Below are 9508 nucleotides of genomic sequence, written 5' to 3' on the forward strand. Positions count from 1 at the left end.
GCTTTTTCCATGCTTTTCATGCGTTTGAAAAAAAATGCAGCATTTAGAATAGCAAAATAAATGTGATTTCTAAAATGTAATTTGCAGTTTTTTCTTCTTTGCGTTTTTGAGCTACTATGCGTTCATCTTACAACTGCAGTGTTTAAATTCTTGCAGCGTTTTTGCTGGATTTTTTATCTATTCAAATGAATGCATCAAAAAAAGCACATAATGTATGCAGCGTTTTTCCTGCCAACATAGTTTTTTGTGCAGGAAACAATGCTGCAAAAAAGCACTGTGTAAACATCGCCTAAAGGCACATACATGATTGAATAGCTCTGCATTCACATTTATTTTTAGACTATTCAGTATTTGGTCAGTATATTACATCAGTAGTCGTAAGCCGAAATCTGGTTTTGGTTTACAAATACTGATGTAAAATACTGATAAAAAAAAATCGTACTAGCACAATTGTGGTACAGTTAATGAGAAACTAACTTACTTCAAATGCAAATGAGGGGATTTTGGTGCATCCTTGGTGTCGCTAAGTGCTCAGTGCACAATTACTGCAACACCAGAGAGGAGGAGAGGGCAGAAAAGAAATTTTACATATGCGGCTCCAGACTTCATTTAATCACTCTCTCTCTCCTCGCCTTCGGACAAATCAGTAATCATGAGGAAGTAAGAAGCCAGCTGCAGTTCTGACTTCTTCTTGATTATGGATTCGTTGAAAGGAGGGAAGAGAGAAGCCAGCGGGCTCGTGTGACATAGTGTCATATGGGCCCCGGGAGAGTGAGTGCTAACATTGCTGGAATGGCGTCGGACGTGAGTATAAGGGCTCATACTCATATGCGAGAAAAACGGACAAGTGCAATCCGATAAAAAATCAGATTGCACTCTGACCAATGTTATTCTGTGAGGCACATCCCATCTGCAATATTTTTCTCAGCTGAAATTGGACTGAGAAAAAAATCATGCTGCGTATTGCCACGTATCTTGGATGAGACTTGCCAATGCAAGTCAATGGGTGCGAGAAAAAATTACCATTCTGAAGCAAGAACACTGTAAATGGTCCTGTAAATGATTGCAGAATAATAGTTGCAGAGAAAAAAATGTATTGCATATGGATGCTAGGTGTGAAAAATCCCATTGTCCTCTCATGAAAATCGCATGACACTTGTATGGCACTCGTCCGATTTTTCGGTCCAGATATCGGAACTTTTTTTTCACACATATGGGTATGAGCCCCAAGTGTTGTTATTTTAACGGGGGAAAAAATGCTGATTGAGAAAGGGTGGTCAGAGTTGTGGACAACCCCTTTGAAAGAAGTGGTGCTAATGTTTTTTGTGATGTAGGAGTGGGGGGGACGACAATATGGCATGTGGGGTCTGTGTGCCGGGGCTGAATTTTAGCCCCAGTCCAGCCCTGGCCTATACCCTATAGTAAGTAAATAAATAATTAGTAATAGCACACTATTTATTTACATAGTTACATAGGAAGAAAAAAGACCTAGGTCTATCAAGTCCAACCTTTCTCCACCAAATATACATTTTTGTCACAAAATAGGGTATATGCTCAATTTTTTTTCTCTTGTGTTTTCTCTCTGAAATGGCCATGGTGTGAACGTGTTCTTACCCTTTCCACATACAGTACAGACCAAAAGTTTGGACACACCTTCTCATTTAAAGATTTTTCTGTATTTTCATGACTATGAAAATTGTACATTCACACTGAAGGCATCAAGACTATGAATAAACACATGTGGAATTATATACTTAACAAAAAAGTGTGAAACAACTGAAAATATGTCTTATATTGTAGGTTCTTCAAAGTAGCCACCTTTTGCTTTGATGACTGCTTTGCACACTCTTGGCATTCTCTTGATGAGCTTCAAGAGGTAGTCACCCAAAATGTTTTTCACTTCACAGGTGTGCCCTGTCAGGTTTAATAAGTGGCATTTCTTGCCTTATAAATGGGGTTGGGACCATCAGTTGTGTTATGCAGAAGTCTGGTGGATACACAGCTGATAGTCCTACTGAACAGACTGTTAGCTGCTTTTTTCTTGCCATAATACAAATTCTAAGTAAAGAATAACGAGTGGCCATCATTACTTTAAGAAATGAAGGTCAGTCAGTCTGAAAAATTGGGAAAACTTTGAAAGTGTCCCCAAGTGCAGTTGCAAAAACCATCAAGGGCTACAAATAAACTGGCTCACATGAGGACCGCCCCAGGAAAGGAAGACCAAGAGTCACCTCTGCTTCTGAGGATAAGTTTATCCGAGTCACCATCCTCAGAAATCGCAGGTTAACAGCAGCCCAGAATAGAGGCCAGGTCAATGCCACACAGAGTTCTAGCAGCAGACACATCTCTTCAACAACTGTAAAGAGGAGACTTTGTGCAGCAGGCCTTCATGGTAAAATAGCTGCTAGGAAACCACTGCTAAGGACAGGCAACAAGCAGAAGAGACTTGTTTGGGCTAAAGAACACAAGGAATGGACATTAGACCAGTGGAAATCTGTGCTTTGGTCTGATGAATCCAAATTTGAGATCTTTGGTTCCAACCAACGTGTCTTTATGCGACGCAGAAAAGGTGAACTCCTCCTTGCTTCACGGTGGGAGCCAGGCATGTAGAGGAGGTGTGATGGTGCTTTGCTGGTGACACTGTTGGGGATTTATTCAAAATTGAAGGCATACTGAACCAGCATGGCTACCACAGCATCTTGCAGCGGCATGCTATTCCATCCGGTTTGCATTTAGTTGGACCATCATTTATTTTTCAACAGGACAATGACCCCAAACACACCTCCAGGCTGTGTAAAGGGCTATTTCACCAAGAACAAGAGTGATGGGGTGCTACGCCAGATGACCGGCCTCTACAGTCACCAGACCTGAACCCATTCGAGATGGTTTGGGGTGAGCTGGACCGCAGAGTGAAGGCAAAAGGGCCAACAAGTGCTAAGCATCTCTGGGAACTCCTTCAAGATTGTTGGAAGACCATTTCCGGTGACTACCTCTTGAAGCTTATCAAGAGAATGCCAAGAGTGTGCAAAGCAGTCATCAAAGCAAAAGTTGGCTACTTTGAACAACCTACAATATAAGACATATTTTCAGTTGTTTCACACTTTTTGGTAAGTATATAATTCCACATGTGTTAATTCATAGTTTTGATGCCTTCAGTGTGAATGTACAATTTTCATAGTCATGAAGATACAGAAAAATCTTTAAATGAGAAGGTGTGTCCAAACTTTTGGTCTGTACTGTATATCAAGTTTATACTTCGGCTCATTTAGGTTAAGTGCGCACAGTGCGTTTTTGGTGCATTTTTTGTGCTTTTTTTTTCAACGCGGAAATGGGCCAAAAACGCATTGCATACCTTATCCCATGACTTCCTATGACATTTTGCAAGTTCTGTGCACATGATCAGGAATTTTCCTGACCGGATTTCATATGCGGAGAAAAACGCTTGGAAAATCCGCAGGCAAAAACGCTTGTAAACGCTGCGGATTTTCTGCAGCATTTTTGTTGCCAAGAGGTGCAGAAACACTTCAGAAATTTCTGCAAGCAATTCCTGAACGTGCGCACATAGCCTTACTTGGTTTTCTGTAGTGAGTCAGCTAGAATAGAGTTGTTGGGCGAAGGATGTCCTTATACTCCAGGAACCCTGTACTTTTCTGAAGTAATTTACATTGTTTTTCTGTTGTAAATTCTGATGACTGCTGGCTGCGCTCCGTTACGCTTTTCCCCGTAAAGCTCCGCCCACTGTTAAAAACGGTGGTGCGCCTGGCCAATATTCAAAAAGGGGACAAAAACCGAACTTGGAAATTATAGGCCGGTAAGCTTAACCTCTACTGTGGGTAAAATCCTGGAGGGTTTCTTAAGAGATGCTACAATAGAGTATCTGAAGAAGAATAACCTCATGACCCAATATCAACATGGGTTTACGAGGGACCGTTCCTGTCAAACTAATCTGATCAGCTTTTATGAGGAGGCAAGTTCCGGACTGGACCGAGGAAATGTAGTGGATGTTGTGTATATGGACTTTTCAAAAGCTTTTGATACGGTTCCACACAAAAGGTTGATACATAAAATGAGAACAATGGGGATAGGGGAAAATATATGTATGTGGGCTAAGAACTGGCTCAGTGATAGGAAACAAAGGGTGGTTATTAATGGAAAACACTCAGACTGGGTCTCAGTTAACAGTGGGGTACCACAGGGGTCAGTATTGGGCCCCCTTCTTTTTAACATATTTATTAATGACCTTGTTGGGGGCATACAGAGTAATATTTCAATATTTGCAGATGACACTAAACTCTGAAGGGTAATCAATACAGAGGAGGACAATTTTATATTACAGGAGGATCTATGTAAACTAGAAGCTTGGGCTGATAAATGGCAAATAAGCTTTAATGGGGATAAATGTAAGGTAATGCACTTGGGCAGAGGAAATAAAATGTATAATTATATGCTTAATTGTAAAACACTGGGCAAAACTGTCACTGAAAAAGACCTGGGTGTATTGGTGGACGACAAGCTCACGTTTAGTGGCCAGTGTCAGGCAGCTGCTGCAAAAGCAAATAAAATAATGGGATGCATTAAAAGAAGCATAGATGCTCATGAGGAGAACATTATTTTACCTCTATACAAGTCACTAGTGCAACCACACTTAGAATACTGTGTACAGTTCTGGTCTCCGGCGTATAAGAAAGACATAGCTGAACTAGAGAGGGTGCAGAGAAGAGCGACAAAGCTTATTAGAGGACTGGGGGGTCTGCAATACCAAGACAGGTTATTACACTTGGGGTTATTTACTGTGGAAAAACGAAGGCTTAGGGGTGATCTTACTACTATGCACAAGTATATGAGGGGACAGTACAAAGACCGTTCTACTGATCTTTTTACTCTGAGGCATGAGACGGGGACAAGGGGGCATCTTCTACGTCTGGAGGAAAGAAGGTTTAATCATAATCACAGACGGGGATTCTTTACTGTAAGAGCAGTGAGACTATGGAGCTCTCTGTCGCATGATGTTGTAATGAGTGATTCACTACTAAAATTTAAGAAGGGCATGGATGGCTTTCTTGAAAAGTAGAATATTACAGGTTATATATACTAGATTCCTTGATAGGGCGTTGATCCAGGGAACTAGTCTGATTGTCGTATGGAGTCAGGAAGGAATTTTTTTCCTCAATGTGGAGCTTAGTGTTTGCCACATGGGGTTTTTTCTTGCCTTCCTCTGGATCAACATGTTAGGCTATGGGTTGAACTAGATGGACTTAGTTTTCCTTCAACCTTAAAGACTATGTTACTATGTTACATTCCTCAAAAGTTGAATTTGGGACAAACTGAACAATCAGCACTGAGTGTAATTATTTGTATAATAAAATTGCTAGTTTTATTCATCACAAAAAACTAAATTTTGCTGATTTTTTTGGCTGCATCGAAATACATAAAAAATGTACATTCATTTTTAATACCGTTTTACAACTTTGGATGTTTACTCACTTAAAGGGAATCTGTCACCCCCTGGGATCTATCAGACCTCTAATATGGGCATACATAATATGGGTGTATGAAATGTAAATCTATACATACCTGTATGGCCCATATTAGAGGTCTGCTTGCTTTGAAATATCTTTTTATAAAAGCCATTCTGCTAAGCTTGGCGTCCAGGGGGGCGCCAAGAAATGCCCGTCTACCTACTTAATTTAAATATTCCCCCCCTCACCATCACAGTCTAGGTCTGCACATCCCGCACATGCGCAATGCGCCTATAATGCAAGGCGCGTTCTTTTTTCTCCCTTCCCTATTTTATACTGCTGGGCTCTAGTGCGCAGGTGCTGGGGAGTCACTGTGACTTCCGCTCCAGTGACCTCCGGTGTGCACAACAATAAGGTTTGGTCTCCACTTCCTCCCGGCATCCTGATTTTATAAAAAGATATTTCAAAGCAAACAGACCTCTAATATGGGCCGTACAGGTATGTATAGATTTACATTTCTATCACCTGTATGCCCATATTAGAGGTCTGATAACTCCCAGGGGGTGACAGATTCCCTTTAAAAAATCAATTTACTTCAAATAAAAACACCATGAAATCATCCACTGGGATTTAGCTTTCTTATATAAAGCAGGCTAAATCCTAGAGGGAGGAAGGAACTGGTGCATTGGGCCAGTAGTTATAGTATTAACCCCTTATATAAAATAAATTAATCTGATCACTAAATGGCATAATGAGAAAAAAATTAAAAGGCCAGAATTACGTGTTTTTGGCCACCACAACATTGCAATAAAATGCAATAAGAGGCGATCAAAACATGGTATCCACGCCAAAATGGTATCAATAAAAACGTCCCGCCAAAAAAGAAAAAAAAAAGCCCCCAAAGACGATGTGGACAGAAAAATAAAAAAGGAAAAAAAATGATAAAACTGAAAATGGCCCGAGGGTTAAAACACCCCTAGGTGCAAGCTTGGAAGAAATCTGTGGTCCTGTGATCAACAAAAATGATCACCAGTAAATGAAATGGACGTGGATGTGATCAGAGCAGGATATTGTACAGACTGAAATCAGGGGGGAAATTCCTGCGTATAAACGCACCATAAAAATAGATATGAGCCATATCTAGTCCACGGCTCAATATTACTGCGAAAAATACCATTCCAGGATTCCTATAGATCCAGGGGCGGACACAGAATGTAGTGGGCCCCTGTGCAAGAATTTTTTTGGGGCCCCACCCCCCTGCCCTTCATAAGGGGCATGAAGGGCCCCCCCAGTGCATCTCTCATCCCCCCGTGCATCTCTGATTCCCCCCACTCCTAGTTAATTAATTGTATTTAAAAAAAATACAACTTGTTATACTTACCCCCAGGGCCAGCTCCAGGTTTTTGTGGGCCCTGGGCGACAGAGTTTCAGTGGGCCCCTTTAACACATACCATGATTCATGATGCACAGATACGACAGGGAAATATATATATATAGTACAAGGCCAAGGATTTCACTTACTACATTACATGAGCGATATCTATTGTAAATTCTACAATAGCTCAGAAACCGGCAAATCCTCATAGCGCACAGTGCAGACCGGACAGTATAGTCCTCCATACAGTATAATGGACACCATATAATGCTCCATACAGGATACTGACCCCCTTATAATGCTCCATACAGTATACTGGTCCCCATATAACTCTCCATACAGAATACTGGTCCCCATATAAACCTTCATACAGGATACTGGTCCCCATATAACGCTCCATACAGGATACTGGTCCCCATATAACACTGCATACAAAATACTGGCTCCCATAAAATGCTCCATACAGAATACTGGCCCCCATATAACGCTCCATACAGAATACTGGCCCCCATATAACGCTCCATACAGAATACTGGCCCCCATATAACGCTCCATACAGAATACTGGCCCCCATATAATGCTCCATACAGAATATTGGCCCCCATGTAATGCTCCATACAGAATATTGGCCCCCATATAACGCTCCATAGAGAATACTGTCCCCCATATAACGCTCCATGCAGGCTGTCCCCCCCCCCCCCCTTTTAATGCCCCATGCAGGATGACTCCCCCCTTTTAATGCCCTATGCAGGATGTCACCTCTCCCCCCATATAATGCCCCTTGCAGGATGTCACCTCTCCCCCCCCATATAATGCCCCTTGAAGGATGTCACTTCCCCCCTTTTCAATGCCCCATGCAGTATGTCAGACCACCCCCTCCCTTATAATGCCCCATGCAGGAGGCCACACACACCCCCTCCTTATAATGCCCCATGCAGGATGTCACACACACCCCCTCCTTATAATGCCCCATGCAGGATGTCACTCCCCCCCCTCTTATAATGCCCCATGCAGGATGTCAATTCCCCCCTCCCCCTCTTATAATGCCCCATGCAGGATGTCACCCCCCCATATAATGCCCCATGCAGGATGTCACCTCTACCACCCATATAATGCCCCATGCAGGATGTCACCTCTACCACCCATATAATGCCCCATGCAGGATGTCACCTCTACCCCCATATAATGCCCCCACCATATAATGCCTCATGCCCCCACCATATAATGCCTCATGCCCCCATACATTAAAAAAAAAAAAAAAAATCAAATGCTCACCTCCCTTCTTACCTGCTGCTGATCCGGACTCCAGCGTTGCGTCGTGCCCTGACGGCGGCCCTGCTGGAGGCGCCCCCTCTCCCTCGGGGGCCCCCGTTCAATGAACCGTCTGCACGGGCGGTAGGTCCGCCCCTGTATAGATCTACATCCAATAAGTGTCCTGCAGCCCAGTGGGGTTCAGCATTGTCATATAGGGCAGGATAAAGCCCAGTGGTCCCTCTGCCCAGCAGGGAATAGCCGGCTCTGTGTGGGTGACAGCACAATGACAGTGGCCAGAAGGGCCTGGTCCCTCTGCCCAGCAGGGAATAGCCGGCTCTGGGTGACAGCACAATGCCAGTGGCCAGAAGGGCCTGGTCCCTCTGCCCAGCAGGGAATAGCCGACTCTGGGTGACAGCACAATGCCAGTGGCCAGAAGGGCCTGGTCCCTCTGCCCAGCAGGGAATAGCCGACTCTGGGTGACAGCACAATTCCAGTGGCCAGAAGGGCCTGGTCCCTCTGCCCAGCAGGGAATAGCCGGCTCTGGGTGACAGCACAATGCCAGTGGCCAGAAGGGCCTGGTCCCTCTGCCCAGCAGGGAATAGCCGGCTCTGTGTGGGTGACAGCACAATGACAGTGGCCAGAAGGGCCTGGTCCCTCTGCCCAGCAGGGAATAGCCAGCTCTGTGTGGGTGACAGCACAATGCCAGTGGCCAGAAGGGCCTGGTCCCTCTGCCCAGCAGGGAATAGCCGGCTCTGGGTGACAGCACAATGCCAGTGGCCAGAAGGGCCTGGTCCCTCTGCCCAGCAGGGAATAGCCAGCTCTGTGTGGGTGACAGCACAATGCCAGTGGCCAGAAGGGCCTGGTCCCTCTGCCCAGCAGGGAATAGCCGGCTCTGGGTGACAGCACAATGACAGTGGCCAGAAGGGCCTGGTCCCTCTGCCCAGCAGGGAATAGCCGGCTCTGGGTGACAGCACAATGACAGTGGCCAGAAGGGCCTGGTCCCTCTGCCCAGCAGGGAATAGCCGGCTCTGTGATGGTGACAGCACAATGCCAGGGGCCAGAATGACCAGGCCCTTTACCGCACTGGGAGAGCCACAACCCTGCTCCAGCCCCAGGGTGCACAGCAGCCTCCGGCTCCTCTGCTATCACGTGTCTCTGCGCGCCATGCAGTGACGTCACCGCGCTGCCCGACGTCCCCTGCGTGACACCGGATTCCCTGCGTTCTGCTGAAGTGACAGACGAGGCCCTCAGCTTCTGTCCCGGACGACGCTGACACCCCAGGGAGGTACCGCCGGCGGGGGGCGGGCAGAGGGCGGTGTTAGGGGCCGTCACTGTGCTGGAGCCGGAGGAAGGAGCCTGGCGGCCAGCGCTGGCTGCGACGGTTGGTGATTTTGTTTAAAACTGCGCCATCTACCGCCCG

This window comes from Phyllobates terribilis, unplaced genomic scaffold (genome assembly GCF_046119375.1).
Source record: "Phyllobates terribilis strain yellow unplaced genomic scaffold, ASM4611937v1 Scaffold_200__1_contigs__length_3551848, whole genome shotgun sequence".
Lineage (NCBI taxonomy): Eukaryota > Metazoa > Chordata > Amphibia > Anura > Dendrobatidae > Phyllobates > Phyllobates terribilis.